The sequence below is a fragment of the Chroicocephalus ridibundus genome, chromosome 14 (assembly GCF_963924245.1).
Source record: "Chroicocephalus ridibundus chromosome 14, bChrRid1.1, whole genome shotgun sequence".
Classification (NCBI taxonomy): domain Eukaryota; kingdom Metazoa; phylum Chordata; class Aves; order Charadriiformes; family Laridae; genus Chroicocephalus; species Chroicocephalus ridibundus.
The window spans coordinates 15,623,977-15,642,061 of NC_086297.1; the positions used below are offsets into that span (position 1 = coordinate 15,623,977).

At 55.8% G+C, this 18,085-nt stretch overlaps 2 non-coding genes across 2 annotated transcripts; both read right to left on the reverse strand.

The window, feature by feature from the left end:
- Positions 1-5,965: 5,965 nt before the first annotated feature.
- On the reverse strand, positions 5,966-6,047 carry TRNAS-GCU (transfer RNA serine (anticodon GCU)). The gene has a single exon. It is a non-coding gene; the product is annotated as a tRNA-Ser (tRNA).
- Positions 6,048-17,670: 11,623 nt separating this feature from the next.
- Positions 17,671-17,752, reverse strand: TRNAS-GCU (transfer RNA serine (anticodon GCU)). The gene has a single exon. It is a non-coding gene; the product is annotated as a tRNA-Ser (tRNA).
- Between the last annotated feature and the right edge of the window lie 333 nt (positions 17,753-18,085).

The window sequence follows — 18,085 nt, forward strand, 5'->3', positions numbered from 1 at the left end:
GCACGGCCACCCGGGTGAAAGTGGGGCCCATCTTCCCAAGCAGCCTGGGCAGTCAGTGGCGGTTCTCAGTGCTGGTCACAGGCGGCTGGCCTTTGAGCTGCCCCCAAACCTTTCCAGACCGGCAGTCTCCTCTGTGTCTCATAGGGCAGCACCAGTTGCTGCCGCCTACGTCCGGTGGTCTGTCACACCAGTCCATCAAAAAAGCAGGCTCCCCAGGACCTGCGCACATAGAGGTGGCAACCTTCCTCAATTTGGTCTGTGCTCCAGAAACGTCTGGGAGTGGGAACGTCAGGGCACGTCCCTGCTGTCCTCCTTTGGCTGCTGTTTCACCAAGGAGCATGACAGGATTTCAAGGAGTCACTAAGTGGTTGGGCAAGATGCTAACAGCCATGACAACGCTGTACATAAAGCTGCATTTCTGCAGGAATGCGGACATGAAGTTGTGCCTAGGGTCCTCTGCACATCTGAAGCCATTTCCCCCAGAGCCCCTGATGCCAGTGCATGGATGATTCGCACCGCGGTGTCAATGAGGTCTCTCATAGTGCCTCAGCACTTTCTGGTGACTCACAGGTGACTCCAAGGTGGTCTGCTGGTGACACCTTGTAATTAAAGGGCCCTGAATGTGCCAATTCGTCCCTGAGCCAGGGAAAAGAAGCCAGACCCTCTGGGTCAGTGACCTGAACGAGCCCCCGGCAACGATGCAAAGACGAGTGTTGTTTGGGAAGACTGCGCCAAAGCAAACTGGTCCACTTGGTCATGGCTCTCTTTCAGGCATGAGTCAGCAGGCTCCTTCATCGCTCTGCAGGGCCACGCTGAGCCATTGATTCTCCTTGGCAGAGTAACGAGCAAAGTCCTGGCAGGCAAGGCAAGGGCTGCGCAGTTCCCAAAGAAAACGCTCTGGCCTTCCCCGACTGAAGGCAACAGCTGAACTGCTGGGCTCGTTTTGCATGCCTGGAAAGCGTGTGCATCACTGAGGCGCAAGGGGAGCAGAGATCGGCCACCGAGCAGCCTGATCCACTCCAGCGATGGCCTCCGTGTCCCCATCCCTGAACACAACAGGGTTTCTCCCCAGACAGCAGGAGGACCTTGTTTGACCATCACCTTCCAATCACCCTGGGGATCTGAGTCTCCTCCATTCTCTGTCCCTCAGTGGAACAGCCATTCTGCAGAGGCTTGGCTGGGCTGGTCTCTGCGCAGCTCCATAGCCTGCAGGCACTGCTGTTGCTCAGGGTCGGCCTCAGCCCGTCAAAGAGAGACCCTTCTGAGTGGCCTTCACGCGTGCCCCACAGGCAAAGTCCTAGGTAAGCGGCGGCCACCTTCCCCAGGAGCGGCAGAATGCGCACAACACCTACTCGTGGCCTGAATCTGCTGGGAGGCTTCACCAGCAACTGGAATGAGACCTCAAACGAGCATTGGTCTGGGGAAGAAACGTAATTGCTATCAATAAAATCCCTTCAGTGCTACCCAGGATGAAAAGGGAGCCAAGCATTTCAGGCAAAGGAGGCATCATCAAAGAAGGTCTTTCATCTACCGTCAGGGCTTTGAGGAGCCAAGATTGCTGTTTCTCAACACGCTTCATGTTTGTGTCATTTTTCAGCTCCCCTGGGGCTCTGGGCCGCCGTTTAAAAGTGTGCCCAACTCCCAGCTCTTCTATCCTCTCCTTGTGCCTTCCTCTGCTCTGCGGAGTTGGTAAGTCTCAGTTCATTTTGCCTCTTGTCTCCTTGGTTGGCAGGACAGTTTTTGTGGAGAGGGCTGCATATATTGTGCCTCCCTTGTCCTCATGGAACGGTCTAGGATGTGAAACAGGGCATTGGTAATGCAGCAACCGGAGGCAGCAGAGCGCCTCCATGGGGCCTCCATGCCTGGGAGTGGCAAGGCCAGCTGAGGTATAGGCTGCAAAAGATGTTGACTTGGACAGGGGCAGCTTCCCTGCGTTTGGACGCACCCTCTTGGGTCACCCTGCAATTACAAACCAATACAGCACCGCAGGCCCACCAAAATGCCCAGAAACCCCCTCTCTGCAGACACTGCAGGTCCATCAACTCTTGGGCCGTGCCATTGCTTCTGCCTTTGACAACGTTTACCGAGTGGGACCCTTGCATTTTGTGGGGCTATTGCAAGTAGCTCTGGCCAGGTTAGCCCAGGTCCCTGTGCCTGTCACATCCCAGGTGGGTGAGAGAAGATGTCTTCAGATACAGCAGGGTGTGACCAGGCAGCAGGGAGGCTCAGGTGGTGGAGAGGAGGGTGTGCATTGTGGAGTTTGGCCAAAATCAGAGGAGGGCACCATTGCGGGCCCTCCAGCTGAACACGGCTTTCTTGACTCGTGCCCCAACTCCAGTCTCTCTCCACTGAACTCCCAGCCGCTGCCCGTCGTAGGAGAAGCCGAGCCGGGCTCTGAAGGGGCCCGACAGCTAATGCCCTCTGCCCGCTCTTGCTCTTGCAGGGTCGCCTCCCTCCGTGAGACATGTCGTGCTACGGCCCATGTCTGCCAGCTGCCTGCGGCCCCACCCCGCTTGCCAACAGCTGCAACGAGCCCTGCGTCACCCGGTGCGCTGACTCCAGCGTTGCGATCCAGCCCTCGCCAGTCGTGGTGACGCTGCCAGGCCCAATCCTCAGCTCCTTCCCTCAGAGCACAGCCGTGGGATCCACCGCGTCGGCTGCCGTGGGGAGCTCTCTCAGCGCTGGCAGTGTGCCCATCGCTTCTGGGGGCTCCCTGGCTCTGGGGGGCTTTGGGTGGTCCGGTCTGGGCCGTGGGCTCTGCGGGCCCCTGGCACGGGGCAATCTCTTATGCTGAAGCCCGTGGACTGCCTGCCCATGGTCAAGCATCAGGAGCCTCGAGGAAAGCCCTGGAGCCAGCCCTGAGAGCGCGGCCATGCTCTGCCGAGGAGCCGAGCGCGCACGCCTCTGCCTGGAGGAAGGGCCCGGCGCTGGCCTTCCGTCTCTTCCCAAGGGAGCCTCTCTCTTTCCCCCTCTTGCTCTGCTTTACCTTGCGCTCCCCATGAAATACGTCCTCTTTCCTTCTGCAGCGATAGGTCTAGGTGATACGTGGTTGCCAGAGCCTTGAAGAGGAATCGGAAAGGAAGCATCCCTGGCGTGGGGACTTTCCTTCAGATGGCAGCACTTCTCTGAGCTTTGCTCAGCCTCCAAACTGCATTGCTTAAGCTCTCGTCTTTTCCATTTTCCTTTGATTGTCTCATTAAAGGCATTGGGCACCAGCTTTGCCAGAGAGTCGTCTTTCATTCTCCCCTCTTCTCCAATACCAACCACCTGAGTATCCAAAAGAGTTCCTCCCTCGGTAGAACTAGAGGTTCCTCCTGAATATTCATAGAATCATAGAATCACCCCTATTGGAAGGGACCGCAAAAGAGCATTTGGTCCAGTGTTCCGTGGGCAAGGGAGCCTAGACGAGATTACCTAGCACCGTGCCCAATTGCATCTTGGACACCTCTAGCCATAGGGACTCTACCATATCCCTGGGGAGACTGACGCAGCGCATGATCGTTCTCACTCTAAAAAATGTCTTTCCTACGTAAAGGTAAATCCTCTCCCGGTTGCTCTTTGTTCTCTCCACACGGTTCTTTGTGAAGAACTTCTGTCCTCTTTGTAGTGGCTTTTCAGCCCTGGAAAACTGTGATGAGGGCAGGGGAAGAGCATCACAGGACAGCACGAGAGCTGTATGAAGTTTAACAAAGACATAACCAAAGGGCCTGGTACAGGCTAGGTTGTATGTGGCTGAGGAGCTGCCTTGCTGAAAGGTACCTGGGGGTCCTGGTGGACAACAGCCTGAACGTACGTCAGCGTTGCACCGCTGCAGGAGCAAAGGCAAATCAGATCCTGGTCTGCATCTGAAGGTCCATTACTACCAGAGGTAGAGAAATGATCACCCCATTCCACTCAGCGCTTGTCAGGCCACATGTGGAGAACTATGTCCGGTTCTGGCCCCCACAATTTGAGAAAGACGCAGGCAGACTGGAGGAGGTCCAAAAGAGGGCCACAGAGATGATCAAGGGGCTGGAGAACCTGCCCTGTAAGGAAAGGCGGAGGGACTTCGGTGTTTTTGTTGTGAAGAGAAAGCTTGGGCAGGGAGGGCTCATCACAGTTTTCCAGTGCAGCCTTTGGCGCTGTTTCCCACAGCATTCTCCTGGAGAAACTGGCTGCTCATGGCTTGGACGGGTCTACTCTTCACTGGGTAAAAGACCTGGCCGGACGGCTGGGCTCAAAGGGTTGTGGTGAATGGACTTACATCCAGTTGGTGGCCGGTCCACCACCACCACCACCACCAGAACACCAGCTGTGTTCCCCACGGCCCAGTATTGGGGCCTGTTTTGTATAATACCTTCATGGCTGATCTGGTAAACTGCTGTGATGAGTGCAGGGGAAGAGCATCACGGGACAGCACGAGACTCAGCATGGGATGTTTTGGGGGAGGAACTAGAGGTGGGGGAAGGGAAGGCTCGGGGTGGTACTGGCAGGAAAAAACATGAGAAAACTAGAGGGAGATGTCATAACGTGTTTGTCCCTCAAGAACTGGTTGCTGTTCAGGATGCTTGCCTGGCCATGGCCTGCTTCTGATCAGTGCATCCTGTCTGGTCTTTGTCTTAAGTTCTGTTCTGAACTATTTGCCCTGGGGAGGGGCTCCCTATTCTGCGTGCACGTGTGTGTATGGAAGTCTATGGGGCAGCAACTGGAGTCACACCACAGGTCGACGTGGTTCCTGTCTCCTTGGTGACAGTCACTGGAGTGGGACCAGAGGTCATAGGGACTGTTTGTCTGGGGTGCCGGCACCTGGACAGACCAGGGCGAGTGGAAACAATGTGCCAGCTTGTGGAGTGTGAGAAAGCGAGTGTGTATAATTGCTGTCGAGTATCAAGCCAGATGATGCAGCGAGTGGAGCACGCCCAGGGGAGAGCATATCCCAAGGAAGAGATATCCCAAGGAACTGTCCAGGGACTGGTAGAGGGAGGCGGGTGGCCAGAGAAGTAGAAGTGCAAGTGTGTGTAAGAGCAGGGAGATCGTGTGGGCACGAAGAGGCTCCAGCCACCCCGCTGGATCGTCCCTGTCCCTCTGACCCCTGCCAAGTCGCTCCTGACCACCCGGGACAGCACATCCCTTTGTGGCATGGCTGGCTGCTGGCTACTCCTGCCTCCACACAGGTCTTCCCTGCAGATCCCCGCTTTGTCACAAAACTAGTTAAGGGCTTGGTGTGTCTGAAATATGAGGGGAGGCTGTGATAGCTGGGATTTTTCCCATACCTGGTGGAAGGGAATGAAGAGGGAGCACGACTCTTCTCTGTTGTACCAACTGGCAGCGCAAGAGGCAATGGGCACAAATTCCATTTCACGAAATGGAAACACGAAATTCCATTTCAAGGCCAGAAACCCCTTGTTGAGCCTGCTGGAGCCATTGGCTTGGACTACAGGATCTCAAGAGGTCCCTTCCAACTCCAACGATTCTGAGACTCTATGAACTGAGAAGGGCGATGTCTCCCATAAAAAAAGACGTTACTTGAAATGTTCTGTGGCAGAAAGTGGTTTACACGTATTTTGCTTTTTGTTCCTGTGGCTGCTTGAGCCTTACTGAAGTCAAGGTAGACAACATCCACTGCTCTTCCCTTCTTCACCAAGCTAGTCACCTCACTGTAGGAGGCTACCAGCTTGGTGAAGCATGACTTCTCCTCTGTCAATCCATGCTTACTACTCCCAAGCCAGCCCAGCCCACCTTCCTCGCTACCCGTGTTGGGAAACTGCTTCCAGGAGGTTTTGCTCCATCATCTTCCCAGGGACTGAGGAGAGGCTGATTGGCCTGATCCCTCCCTTCTGGTTCCTCTTGCCTGTGTGGAGACAGAAGCAGTCAAGGTGCGTCCTGAGCCACTTCAAACACTTGCAAGTTCCATCCCAAAATAAAGGCTACTTTGAGGGCACACATCCAGATGCTGGCAACTGAAAGCAACATTGTTGGAGCTGGTCGACAAGGATGGGATTCGAACCCATGCGTGCAGAGCACAATGGATTAGCAGTCCATCGCCTTCACCACTCGGCCACCTTGTCAGCATGTGACTGTGGCTCCTGCCACTGCTCCCACTGCTCCTGAGTGATGCTGCTTCTCCACCTCCTGATGCTGCTTCTCCTGTTCCGGCTCCAGCTCCAGCTCCAGCTCCTGCTCCTGCTCCTGACGCCTACACCTTTGTGTACTGCTTGGCAGCGGAGAGAAGGAGCCAGCCTCCGGCTTTTGCCTTTTGGGACTGGTCCACTCTCTCAACAGCTGGGCTGAGCTCCGGATACCTTTCGTAGAATCATAGAATGGTTTGGCTTGGAAGGGACCTTAAAGATCATCTCGTTACAACCCCTCTGCCATGGACAGGGACATGTCCCACAAGACCAGGTTGCTCAAAGCCCCGTCCAACCTGGCCTTGAACATCTCCCGGGATGGGCCATCCACAACTTCTTTGGGCAACCTGTCCTAGAGTCACACCACCCTCACAGTAAAGAGTTTCTTCCTAAAGTCTAATCTGAATCTACCCTCTGAAAAGAGGGTAGATTTAAACTGAAAAGTTTAAAACCATTACCCCTCGTCCTATCGCTACACTCCCTGATAAAACAGCCCTCCCCATCTTGTGGGGCATGCTGCCTCATGTTGAGCTTCTCAACAACAACCAACACCCCCAAGTGCTCCTCAGGGCTGCTCTCAATCCATTCTCCGCCCAGCCTGTATTTGTGCTTAGGATTGCCATGTGCAGGACCTTGTATGTGGCCTTGATGACTTCCACGAGGTTCAGGCGGGCCCAGCTCTCAAGCCTGTCAAGGCCCCTCTGGTTGGCATCCCTTCACTGCACCACACAGCTTGGTGTCATCAGCAGCATTACCGAGGGTGCACTCAAACCCACTGTCCATGTTGCCAACAAAGACGTTAAACAGCACCAGTCTTCTACCGTTGTAGAAGGCCACCACATTTGTCAGGCACGATTTGCCCTTAGTGAAGCCACGTTGCCTGTCACCGATCACCTCCTCAATTCCATTTGCCTTAGCACGGTTTCCAGGGGGATCTGCCCCATGATCTTGCCGGCCACAGAGGTGAGACTGACGGGCCTGTAGTTCCCCGCGTCTTCCTTTTTTCCCCTTTTTAAAAATGGGGGTTATGTTTCCCCTTTTCCAGTCAGCAGGAACTTCACTGGACTGCCACGACTGCTCAAACATGATGGATAGTGGCTTGGCAACTTCGTCCACTAGTTGCCTCAGGACCCGCGGATGTATCTCATGAGGTCCCATGGACTTGTGCACCTTCAGGTTCTCACGTGGACTCAAACCCAGTCTTCTCCTTACAGCGGGTGGTTCCTCACTCTCCCAGCGCCTGCCCTTGCCTTCTGCGACTTGGGCAGTTTGGCTAGGGCACTGGCAAGTGAAGGCAAGAAAGTCACTGATTACCTCAGCCTTGCCCATATCCTGGGTGACCAGGTCTCCTGTTTCCTTCCGGAGAGGGACCACATTTTCCCTAGTCTTCCTTTTGTCACCGACATTCCTATAGAAGCCTTTCTTGTTGCCCTGGATGTCCCTGGCTGGCCAGGTTGAACTCTGTCTGGCCTTTAGCTTTCCTAACCTGATCCCTGGCTGCTCGGACGATTTCTATGTTTTCCTCCCAGGCTACCTGTCCTTGCTGCCACCCTCTGTAGGCTTCCTTTTTCTGTTTGAGATTGTCCAGGAGCTCCTTGTTCATCCATGTAGGCCTCCCGATGTTTTTGCTCAACTTCCTCTTTGTTGGGATGCATCGCTCCTGAGCTTGGAGGAGGTGATCCTTGAATATTACCCAGCTTTCTGGGGCCCTTCTTCCCTCCGGGGCTTTATCCCACAGTGCTCTACCAGGCAGATCCCTGAACAGGCCAAAGTCTGCTCTCACAAAGCCCGGGGTAGCGAGCTCACTGTGCACCCTCCTCGCTGCCCTAAGGATCTCCACCACCACCACCTCACGGCCACTGCAGCCAAGGCTGCCCTTGAGCTTCACATTCCCTCCCCACCAGCCCCTCCTTGTTGGTGAGAACAAGGTCCAGCATGGCACCTCTCCTTGTTGGCTCCTCCATCACTTGGAGAAGGAAAATATCATCAAGGCATTCCAGGAATCTCCTGGATTGCTTATGCCCTGCTGTGTTGTCCCCCCAACAGATATCGGGCTGGGTGAAGTTCCCCATGAGGACCAGGGCTAGTGAACGTGTCTACAGAGGGCCTTGGTCTGCCCGAATGGATGGCCTGGAGCAGACCCCCACTATAACATCACCCATAAGCTCTTGGTCGGCTCCTCATCCCTCCCCAGGTGGAGCTCCATGCAATCCAGCTGGTCATTGGCATAGCGGGGGACAACCCCTTCTCGTCTCCCCTCCCTGTCCTTCCTGAAGAGCCTGTATCCTTCCATTCCAACACACCACTCACAGAAGCCATCCCACCACGTCTCTGTGATGCCAATAAATTATAGCCCTGCAGGCGTGCTCGCGTCTCTAGCTCCTCTTGTTTGTTCCCCAGGCTGATATTTTGTGTATCAGCATGTTCCCCGTGCTGATGCTTTTGGATACTCAGGTGGTTGGTATTGGAGAAGAGGGGAGAATGAAAGACGACTCTCTGGCAAAGCTGGTGCCCAATGCCTTTAATGAGACAATCAAAGGAAAATGGAAAAGACGAGAGCTTAAGCAATGCAGTTTGGAGGCTGAGCAAAGCTCAGAGAAGTGCTGCCATCTGAAGGAAAGTCCCCACGCCAGGGATGCTTCCTTTCCGATTCCTCTTCAAGGCTCTGGCAACCACGTATCACCTAGACCTGTTGCTGCAGAAGGAAAGAGGACGTATTTCATGGGGAGCGCAAGGTAAAGCAGAGCAAGAGGGGGAAAGAGAGAGGCTCCCTTGGGAAGAGACGGAAGGCCAGCGCCGGGCCCTTCCTCCAGGCAGAGGCGTGCGCGCTCGGCTCCTCGGCAGAGCATGGCCGCGCTCTCAGGGCTGGCTCCAGGGCTTTCCTCGAGGCTCCTGATGCTTGACCATGGGCAGGCAATCCACGGGCTTCAGCATAAGAGATTGCCCCGTGCCAGGGGCCCGCAGAGCCCACGGCCCAGACCGGACCACCCAAAGCCCCCCAGAGCCAGGGAGCCCCCAGAAGCGATGGGCACACTGCCAGCGCTGAGAGAGCTCCCCACGGCAGCCGACGCGGTGGATCCCACGGCTGTGCTCTGAGGGAAGGAGCTGAGGATTGGGCCCGGCAGCGTCACCACGACTGGCGAGGGCTGGATCGCAACGCTGGAGTCAGCGCACCGGGTGACGCAGGGCTCGTTGCAGCTGTTGGCAAGCGGGGTGGGGCCGCAGGCAGCTGGCAGGCATGGGCCGTAGCACGACATGTCTCACGGAGGGAGGCGACCCTGCAAGAGCAAGAGCGGGCAGAGGGCATTAGCTGTCGGGCCCCTTCAGAGCCCGGCTCAGCTTCTCCTACAACGGGCAGCGCCTGGTTAGGGCCAGATCTCCCTGCAAATTTTCTTTATGTGCCAGGAGTGACCAAGGCAGGGCGTTGCACCATGGAAGTCGGACGAAGCACCTGTTGAACCAGTTAGTTGGTACGGGTGGTCCAGCCTCAGACTTCAGCAGAGCCACTGCTATAGAAGAGCCCAACTGAGTCCCTCTCGGAAAGGAAAAAAGCCTTCCCTCTTCTCTCACCAACTCACCTCCCAGAAGAGGGGAGCCCAGTGTATTTTCAAGCCTGAACCACGTATCAGAAGGCAAGCGGTCCCCCTGACAGCAATCCTACCGGCAGGAAGAGGAGTGGAGTTCAGACTTACCAAGTTCACCGTGCAGAGCAAGGGAAGAGCTGTGGATGGAAGGGCCTGGAGTGGCACGGGCTTTTTATATGCTGATCCAGCGCCTCAGGAGGCCTGGAACACGCCTTCTTTGTGAAGCGCGTTAACAAACAGCAATTTGAGGCTTGCAAAGCACAGCCAACAGACGAAGAACTTGTCTCTCTCATCCGAGAGGTCTGGCTTGCATTTCCCTACTGGGTTGAGAGCACAGTGATGCCTCACGTGCTGGCTCCTCAAAGCAACAGTCATCTGCAGTGCCATGCCAGTTCCCAGGAAAAGGTTTCAGTAGCTTCGGGCTTCAGGCCCTGTGTGTGGGTTGTGCCCATCCTTGGTGCGGAACATGACTACCACTCTCAGTCAGCCCTGCATCTGCGGAGCACTCCTGATGAAGGCCACTCAAGCAGGTCTCCTGCTGAATGGCTGAGGCTGACCCTGAGAAACACAAAGCCCCGCAGGGCCGTGGAAGGGCTCAGTAATCAGCCCAGCCCCGGCTGGATGCCTGTCCAGCCAAGGGACACCAAAAAGGAAGGGACTCGGATCCCCGGAGCTGGTTGGAAGGCAAAGGCCAAAGAAGGACTCTCTGTGAGATGGAGAGAAGCGCCTCGGTGTCAAGGGATGGGGGCACCGGGACCATTCCTAGAGGTGCCAGGTAGCTCCGAGGTGGCCCCAAAACAAAGGTAAAAAGGGGAAGGGGGAAAAAAAAAGGGTCTTGTTCTATGGAAATCTTTCAATTCTCATTCTTAAGGCGGGTAGTCAGCCCCAAGGGTGCAAGGTCAAAGTGGCGGACGAGTAAACTCGTAGGCATTTGGCTGAGGGAGCTTTTCCCTTTTGGTTGCCTTGCCAGCCCTGGGAAGGACATGTCCTCTTGTGGCTACAGTTCAAAGCAGAGCCTTCCTGCCCTCTGGTGTTACCACACGCCTGCTGAGGCAGGCGGATGCATGTGGCCTGCCTCAGCTTTGCTCAGGCACAGCAAATGCCTGGCTCCTCGTGCACCAGAGGAATGCCTCCACAGCCTTCCCACATCCATCAGCGGGGCAGGATGGCAGGCCAAGGAGGAGAGCAACCCAGCCACGCTACTCACTGCCTGCTGTAGCAGAGCTGTGAGGGGCTGTGTCTTGCTCCTGTCTGGTGGCAAAGGAGGCTACGTGAGGAGCAGGGTGTCTGTCCTGGCGTCTGCTCCTCTTTGCACCACCCCTCAGTTGCCAGAAGGGAGAGCAGAGAGGGAGGAGCAGCAAGGCTGTACTCAACCTCTCTCCTTACCCACGGTGGCCTTTGGCATTTGCTGGTGCACATGAGTAGTTAGAGCGCTCATCCCTCATAGAGCACAGGCTGGGAACAGGGCAGCCATAGGGCAGGTCGTCCCATTTGGGGAGTTCCCCTTTGAGGCTGGTTCCTGCTGGCAGCTTCCCGCGCAGACATTGCTGTGGGCAACCCGTGCCTCTTCTGCGGAGCTGGGCCACGTCTCAAAGGGCCACATCTCGGGGCTTTGGGGGTTGGAAGACAGAGGCAGCCACTTCCCTGCCCTTCAGTTGAGGACATGCTGAGGGTCGAGGGCCTCGCAGGTTCCTCACAGAGCCTCAGAGCCTTTCAGGAGGGAGCATCACTGGCTGCTTTGTCGGTGAGTGCACTTCCAGTTCCACCTGGAAAAGAGGCATGGGTGGCTGCCTCCCACCCTGGCACCATACTGATGCCTGGGACCTGTTTCTGCCTGTACGGAGCGAGCATGTTTCTGCTGTGAGCCGTGGCACTGGGTCGACCTTCCCGGCAGGATGGCACAACAGCCCCAGAGCATGGCCCTGCTGGAAACGATGGCAGAAGTAGAGGCAGAGCCATCGATCCCTTGCAGGAGAAGACAACATCCCCCTTCCAAGACCCTTCCCCGCAAACAGCACGGCCACCCGGGTGAAAGTGGGGCCCATCTTCCCAAGCAGCCTGGGCAGTCAGTGGCGGTTCTCAGTGCTGGTCACAGGCGGCTGGCCTTTGAGCTGCCCCCAAACCTTTCCAGACCGGCAGTCTCCTCTGTGTCTCATAGGGCAGCACCAGTTGCTGCCGCCTACGTCCGGTGGTCTGTCACACCAGTCCATCAAAAAAGCAGGCTCCCCAGGACCTGCGCACATAGAGGTGGCAACCTTCCTCAATTTGGTCTGTGCTCCAGAAACGTCTGGGAGTGGGAACGTCAGGGCACGTCCCTGCTGTCCTCCTTTGGCTGCTGTTTCACCAAGGAGCATGACAGGATTTCAAGGAGTCACTAAGTGGTTGGGCAAGATGCTAACAGCCATGACAACGCTGTACATAAAGCTGCATTTCTGCAGGAATGCGGACATGAAGTTGTGCCTAGGGTCCTCTGCACATCTGAAGCCATTTCCCCCAGAGCCCCTGATGCCAGTGCATGGATGATTCGCACCGCGGTGTCAATGAGGTCTCTCATAGTGCCTCAGCACTTTCTGGTGACTCACAGGTGACTCCAAGGTGGTCTGCTGGTGACACCTTGTAATTAAAGGGCCCTGAATGTGCCAATTCGTCCCTGAGCCAGGGAAAAGAAGCCAGACCCTCTGGGTCAGTGACCTGAACGAGCCCCCGGCAACGATGCAAAGACGAGTGTTGTTTGGGAAGACTGCGCCAAAGCAAACTGGTCCACTTGGTCATGGCTCTCTTTCAGGCATGAGTCAGCAGGCTCCTTCATCGCTCTGCAGGGCCACGCTGAGCCATTGATTCTCCTTGGCAGAGTAACGAGCAAAGTCCTGGCAGGCAAGGCAAGGGCTGCGCAGTTCCCAAAGAAAACGCTCTGGCCTTCCCCGACTGAAGACAACAGCTGAACTGCTGGGCTCGTTTTGCATGCCTGGAAAGCGTGTGCATCACTGAGGCGCAAGGGGAGCAGAGATCGGCCACCGAGCAGCCTGATCCACTCCAGCGATGGCCTCCGTGTCCCCATCCCTGAACACAACAGGGTTTCTCCCCAGACAGCAGGAGGACCTTGTTTGACCATCACCTTCCAATCACCCTGGGGATCTGAGTCTCCTCCATTCTCTGTCCCTCAGTGGAACAGCCATTCTGCAGAGGCTTGGCTGGGCTGGTCTCTGCGCAGCTCCATAGCCTGCAGGCACTGCTGTTGCTCAGGGTCGGCCTCAGCCCGTCAAAGAGAGACCCTTCTGAGTGGCCTTCACGCGTGCCCCACAGGCAAAGTCCTAGGTAAGCGGCGGCCACCTTCCCCAGGAGCGGCAGAAAGCGCACAACACCTACTCGTGGCCTGAATCTGCTGGGAGGCTTCACCAGCAACTGGAATGAGACCTCAAACGAGCATTGGTCTGGGGAAGAAACGTAATTGCTATCAATAAAATCCCTTCAGTGCTACCCAGGATGAAAAGGGAGCCAAGCATTTCAGGCAAAGGAGGCATCATCAAAGAAGGTCTTTCATCTACCGTCAGGGCTTTGAGGAGCCAAGATTGCTGTTTCTCAACACGCTTCATGTTTGTGTCATTTTTCAGCTCCCCTGGGGCTCTGGGCCGCCGTTTAAAAGTGTGCCCAACTCCCAGCTCTTCTATCCTCTCCTTGTGCCTTCCTCTGCTCTGCGGAGTTGGTAAGTCTCAGTTCATTTTGCCTCTTGTCTCCTTGGTTGGCAGGACAGTTTTTGTGGAGAGGGCTGCATATATTGTGCCTCCCTTGTCCTCATGGAACGGTCTAGGATGTGAAACAGGGCATTGGTAATGCAGCAACCGGAGGCAGCAGAGCGCCTCCATGGGGCCTCCATGCCTGGGAGTGGCAAGGCCAGCTGAGGTATAGGCTGCAAAAGATGTTGACTTGGACAGGGGCAGCTTCCCTGCGTTTGGACGCACCCTCTTGGGTCACCCTGCAATTACAAACCAATACAGCACCGCAGGCCCACCAAAATGCCCAGAAACCCCCTCTCTGCAGACACTGCAGGTCCATCAACTCTTGGGCCGTGCCATTGCTTCTGCCTTTGACAACGTTTACCGAGTGGGACCCTTGCATTTTGTGGGGCTATTGCAAGTAGCTCTGGCCAGGTTAGCCCAGGTCCCTGTGCCTGTCACATCCCAGGTGGGTGAGAGAAGATGTCTTCAGATACAGCAGGGTGTGACCAGGCAGCAGGGAGGCTCAGGTGGTGGAGAGGAGGGTGTGCATTGTGGAGTTTGGCCAAAATCAGAGGAGGGCACCATTGCGGGCCCTCCAGCTGGACACGGCTTTCTTGACTCGTGCCCCAACTCCAGTCTCTCTCCACTGAACTCCCAGCCGCTGCCCGTCGTAGGAGAAGCCGAGCCAGGCTCTGAAGGGGCCCGACAGCTAATGCCCTCTGCCCGCTCTTGCTCTTGCAGGGTCGCCTCCCTCCGTGAGACATGTCGTGCTACGGCCCGTGCCTGCCAGCTGCCTGCGGCCCCACCCCGCTTGCCAACAGCTGCAACGAGCCCTGCGTCACCCGGTGCGCTGACTCCAGCGTTGCGATCCAGCCCTCGCCAGTCGTGGTGACGCTGCCAGGCCCAATCCTCAGCTCCTTCCCTCAGAGCACAGCCGTGGGATCCACCGCGTCGGCTGCCGTGGGGAGCTCTCTCAGCGCTGGCAGTGTGCCCATCGCTTCTGGGGGCTCCCTGGCTCTGGGGGGCTTTGGGTGGTCCGGTCTGGGCCGTGGGCTCTGCGGGCCCCTGGCACGGGGCAATCTCTTATGCTGAAGCCCGTGGACTGCCTGCCCATGGTCAAGCATCAGGAGCCTCGAGGAAAGCCCTGGAGCCAGCCCTGAGAGCGCGGCCATGCTCTGCCGAGGAGCCGAGCGCGCACGCCTCTGCCTGGAGGAAGGGCCCGGCGCTGGCCTTCCGTCTCTTCCCAAGGGAGCCTCTCTCTTTCCCCCTCTTGCTCTGCTTTACCTTGCGCTCCCCATGAAATACGTCCTCTTTCCTTCTGCAGCGATAGGTCTAGGTGATACGTGGTTGCCAGAGCCTTGAAGAGGAATCGGAAAGGAAGCATCCCTGGCGTGGGGACTTTCCTTCAGATGGCAGCACTTCTCTGAGCTTTGCTCAGCCTCCAAACTGCATTGCTTAAGCTCTCGTCTTTTCCATTTTCCTTTGATTGTCTCATTAAAGGCATTGGGCACCAGCTTTGCCAGAGAGTCGTCTTTCATTCTCCCCTCTTCTCCAATACCAACCACCTGAGTATCCAAAAGAGTTCCTCCCTCGGTAGAACTAGAGGTTCCTCCTGAATATTCATAGAATCATAGAATCACCCCTATTGGAAGGGGCCGCAAAAGAGCATTTGGTCCAGTGTTCCGTGGGCAAGGGAGCCTAGACGAGATTACCTAGCACCGTGCCCAATTGCATCTTGGACACCTCTAGCCATAGGGACTCTACCATATCCCTGGGGAGACTGACGCAGCGCATGATCGTTCTCACTCTAAAAAATGTCTTTCCTACGTAAAGGTAAATCCTCTCCCGGTTGCTCTTTGTTCTCTCCACACGGTTCTTTGTGAAGAACTTCTGTCCTCTTTGTAGTGGCTTTTCAGCCCTGGAAAACTGTGATGAGGGCAGGGGAAGAGCATCACAGGACAGCACGAGAGCTGTATGAAGTTTAACAAAGACATAACCAAAGGGCCTGGTACAGGCTAGGTTGTATGTGGCTGAGGAGCTGCCTTGCTGAAAGGTACCTGGGGGTCCTGGTGGACAACAGCCTGAACGTACGTCAGCGTTGCACCGCTGCAGGAGCAAAGGCAAATCAGATCCTGGTCTGCATCTGAAGGTCCATTACTACCAGAGGTAGAGAAATGATCACCCCATTCCACTCAGCGCTTGTCAGGCCACATGTGGAGAACTATGTCCGGTTCTGGCCCCCACAATTTGAGAAAGACGCAGGCAGACTGGAGGAGGTCCAAAAGAGGGCCACAGAGATGATCAAGGGGCTGGAGAACCTGCCCTGTAAGGAAAGGCGGAGGGACTTCGGTGTTTTTGTTGTGAAGAGAAAGCTTGGGCAGGGAGGGCTCATCACAGTTTTCCAGTGCAGCCTTTGGCGCTGTTTCCCACAGCATTCTCCTGGAGAAACTGGCTGCTCATGGCTTGGACGGGTCTACTCTTCACTGGGTAAAAGACCTGGCCGGACGGCTGGGCTCAAAGGGTTGTGGTGAATGGACTTACATCCAGTTGGTGGCCGGTCCACCACCACCACCACCACCAGAACACCAGCTGTGTTCCCCACGGCCCAGTATTGGGGCCTGTTTTGTATAATACCTTCATGGCTGATCTGGTAAACTGCTGTGATGAGTGCAGGGGAAGAGCATCACGGGACAGCACGAGACTCAGCATGGGATGTTTTGGGGGAGGAACTAGAGGTGGGGGAAGGGAAGGCTCGGGGTGGTACTGGCAGGAAAAAACATGAGAAAACTAGAGGGAGATGTCATAACGTGTTTGTCCCTCAAGAACTGGTTGCTGTTCAGGATGCTTGCCTGGCCATGGCCTGCTTCTGATCAGTGCATCCTGTCTGGTCTTTGTCTTAAGTTCTGTTCTGAACTATTTGCCCTGGGGAGGGGCTCCCTATTCTGCGTGCACGTGTGTGTATGGAAGTCTATGGGGCAGCAACTGGAGTCACACCACAGGTCGACGTGGTTCCTGTCTCCTTGGTGACAGTCACTGGAGTGGGACCAGAGGTCATAGGGACTGTTTGTCTGGGGTGCCGGCACCTGGACAGACCAGGGCGAGTGGAAACAATGTGCCAGCTTGTGGAGTGTGAGAAAGCGAGTGTGTATAATTGCTGTCGAGTATCAAGCCAGATGATGCAGCGAGTGGAGCACGCCCAGGGGAGAGCATATCCCAAGGAAGAGATATCCCAAGGAACTGTCCAGGGACTGGTAGAGGGAGGCGGGTGGCCAGAGAAGTAGAAGTGCAAGTGTGTGTAAGAGCAGGGAGATCGTGTGGGCACGAAGAGGCTCCAGCCACCCCGCTGGATCGTCCCTGTCCCTCTGACCCCTGCCAAGTCGCTCCTGACCACCCGGGACAGCACATCCCTTTGTGGCATGGCTGGCTGCTGGCTACTCCTGCCTCCACACAGGTCTTCCCTGCAGATCCCCGCTTTGTCACAAAACTAGTTAAGGGCTTGGTGTGTCTGAAATATGAGGGGAGGCTGTGATAGCTGGGATTTTTCCCATACCTGGTGGAAGGGAATGAAGAGGGAGCACGACTCTTCTCTGTTGTACCAACTGGCAGCGCAAGAGGCAATGGGCACAAATTCCATTTCACGAAATGGAAACACGAAATTCCATTTCAAGGCCAGAAACCCCTTGTTGAGCCTGCTGGAGCCATTGGCTTGGACTACAGGATCTCAAGAGGTCCCTTCCAACTCCAACGATTCTGAGACTCTATGAACTGAGAAGGGCGATGTCTCCCATAAAAAAAGACGTTACTTGAAATGTTCTGTGGCAGAAAGTGGTTTACACGTATTTTGCTTTTTGTTCCTGTGGCTGCTTGAGCCTTACTGAAGTCAAGGTAGACAACATCCACTGCTCTTCCCTTCTTCACCAAGCTAGTCACCTCACTGTAGGAGGCTACCAGCTTGGTGAAGCATGACTTCTCCTCTGTCAATCCATGCTTACTACTCCCAAGCCAGCCCAGCCCACCTTCCTCGCTACCCGTGTTGGGAAACTGCTTCCAGGAGGTTTTGCTCCATCATCTTCCCAGGGACTGAGGAGAGGCTGATTGGCCTGATCCCTCCCTTCTGGTTCCTCTTGCCTGTGTGGAGACAGAAGCAGTCAAGGTGCGTCCTGAGCCACTTCAAACACTTGCAAGTTCCATCCCAAAATAAAGGCTACTTTGAGGGCACACATCCAGATGCTGGCAACTGAAAGCAACATTGTTGGAGCTGGTCGACAAGGATGGGATTCGAACCCATGCGTGCAGAGCACAATGAATTAGCAGTCCATCGCCTTCACCACTCGGCCACCTTGTCAGCATGTGACTGTGGCTCCTGCCACTGCTCCCACTGCTCCTGAGTGATGCTGCTTCTCCACCTCCTGATGCTGCTTCTCCTGTTCCGGCTCCAGCTCCAGCTCCAGCTCCTGCTCCTGCTCCTGACGCCTACACCTTTGTGTACTGCTTGGCAGCGGAGAGAAGGAGCCAGCCTCCGGCTTTTGCCTTTTGGGACTGGTCCACTCTCTCAACAGCTGGGCTGAGCTCCGGATACCTTTCGTAGAATCATAGAATGGTTTGGCTTGGAAGGGACCTTAAAGATCATCTCGTTACAACCCCTCTGCCATGGACAGGGACATGTCCCACAAGACCA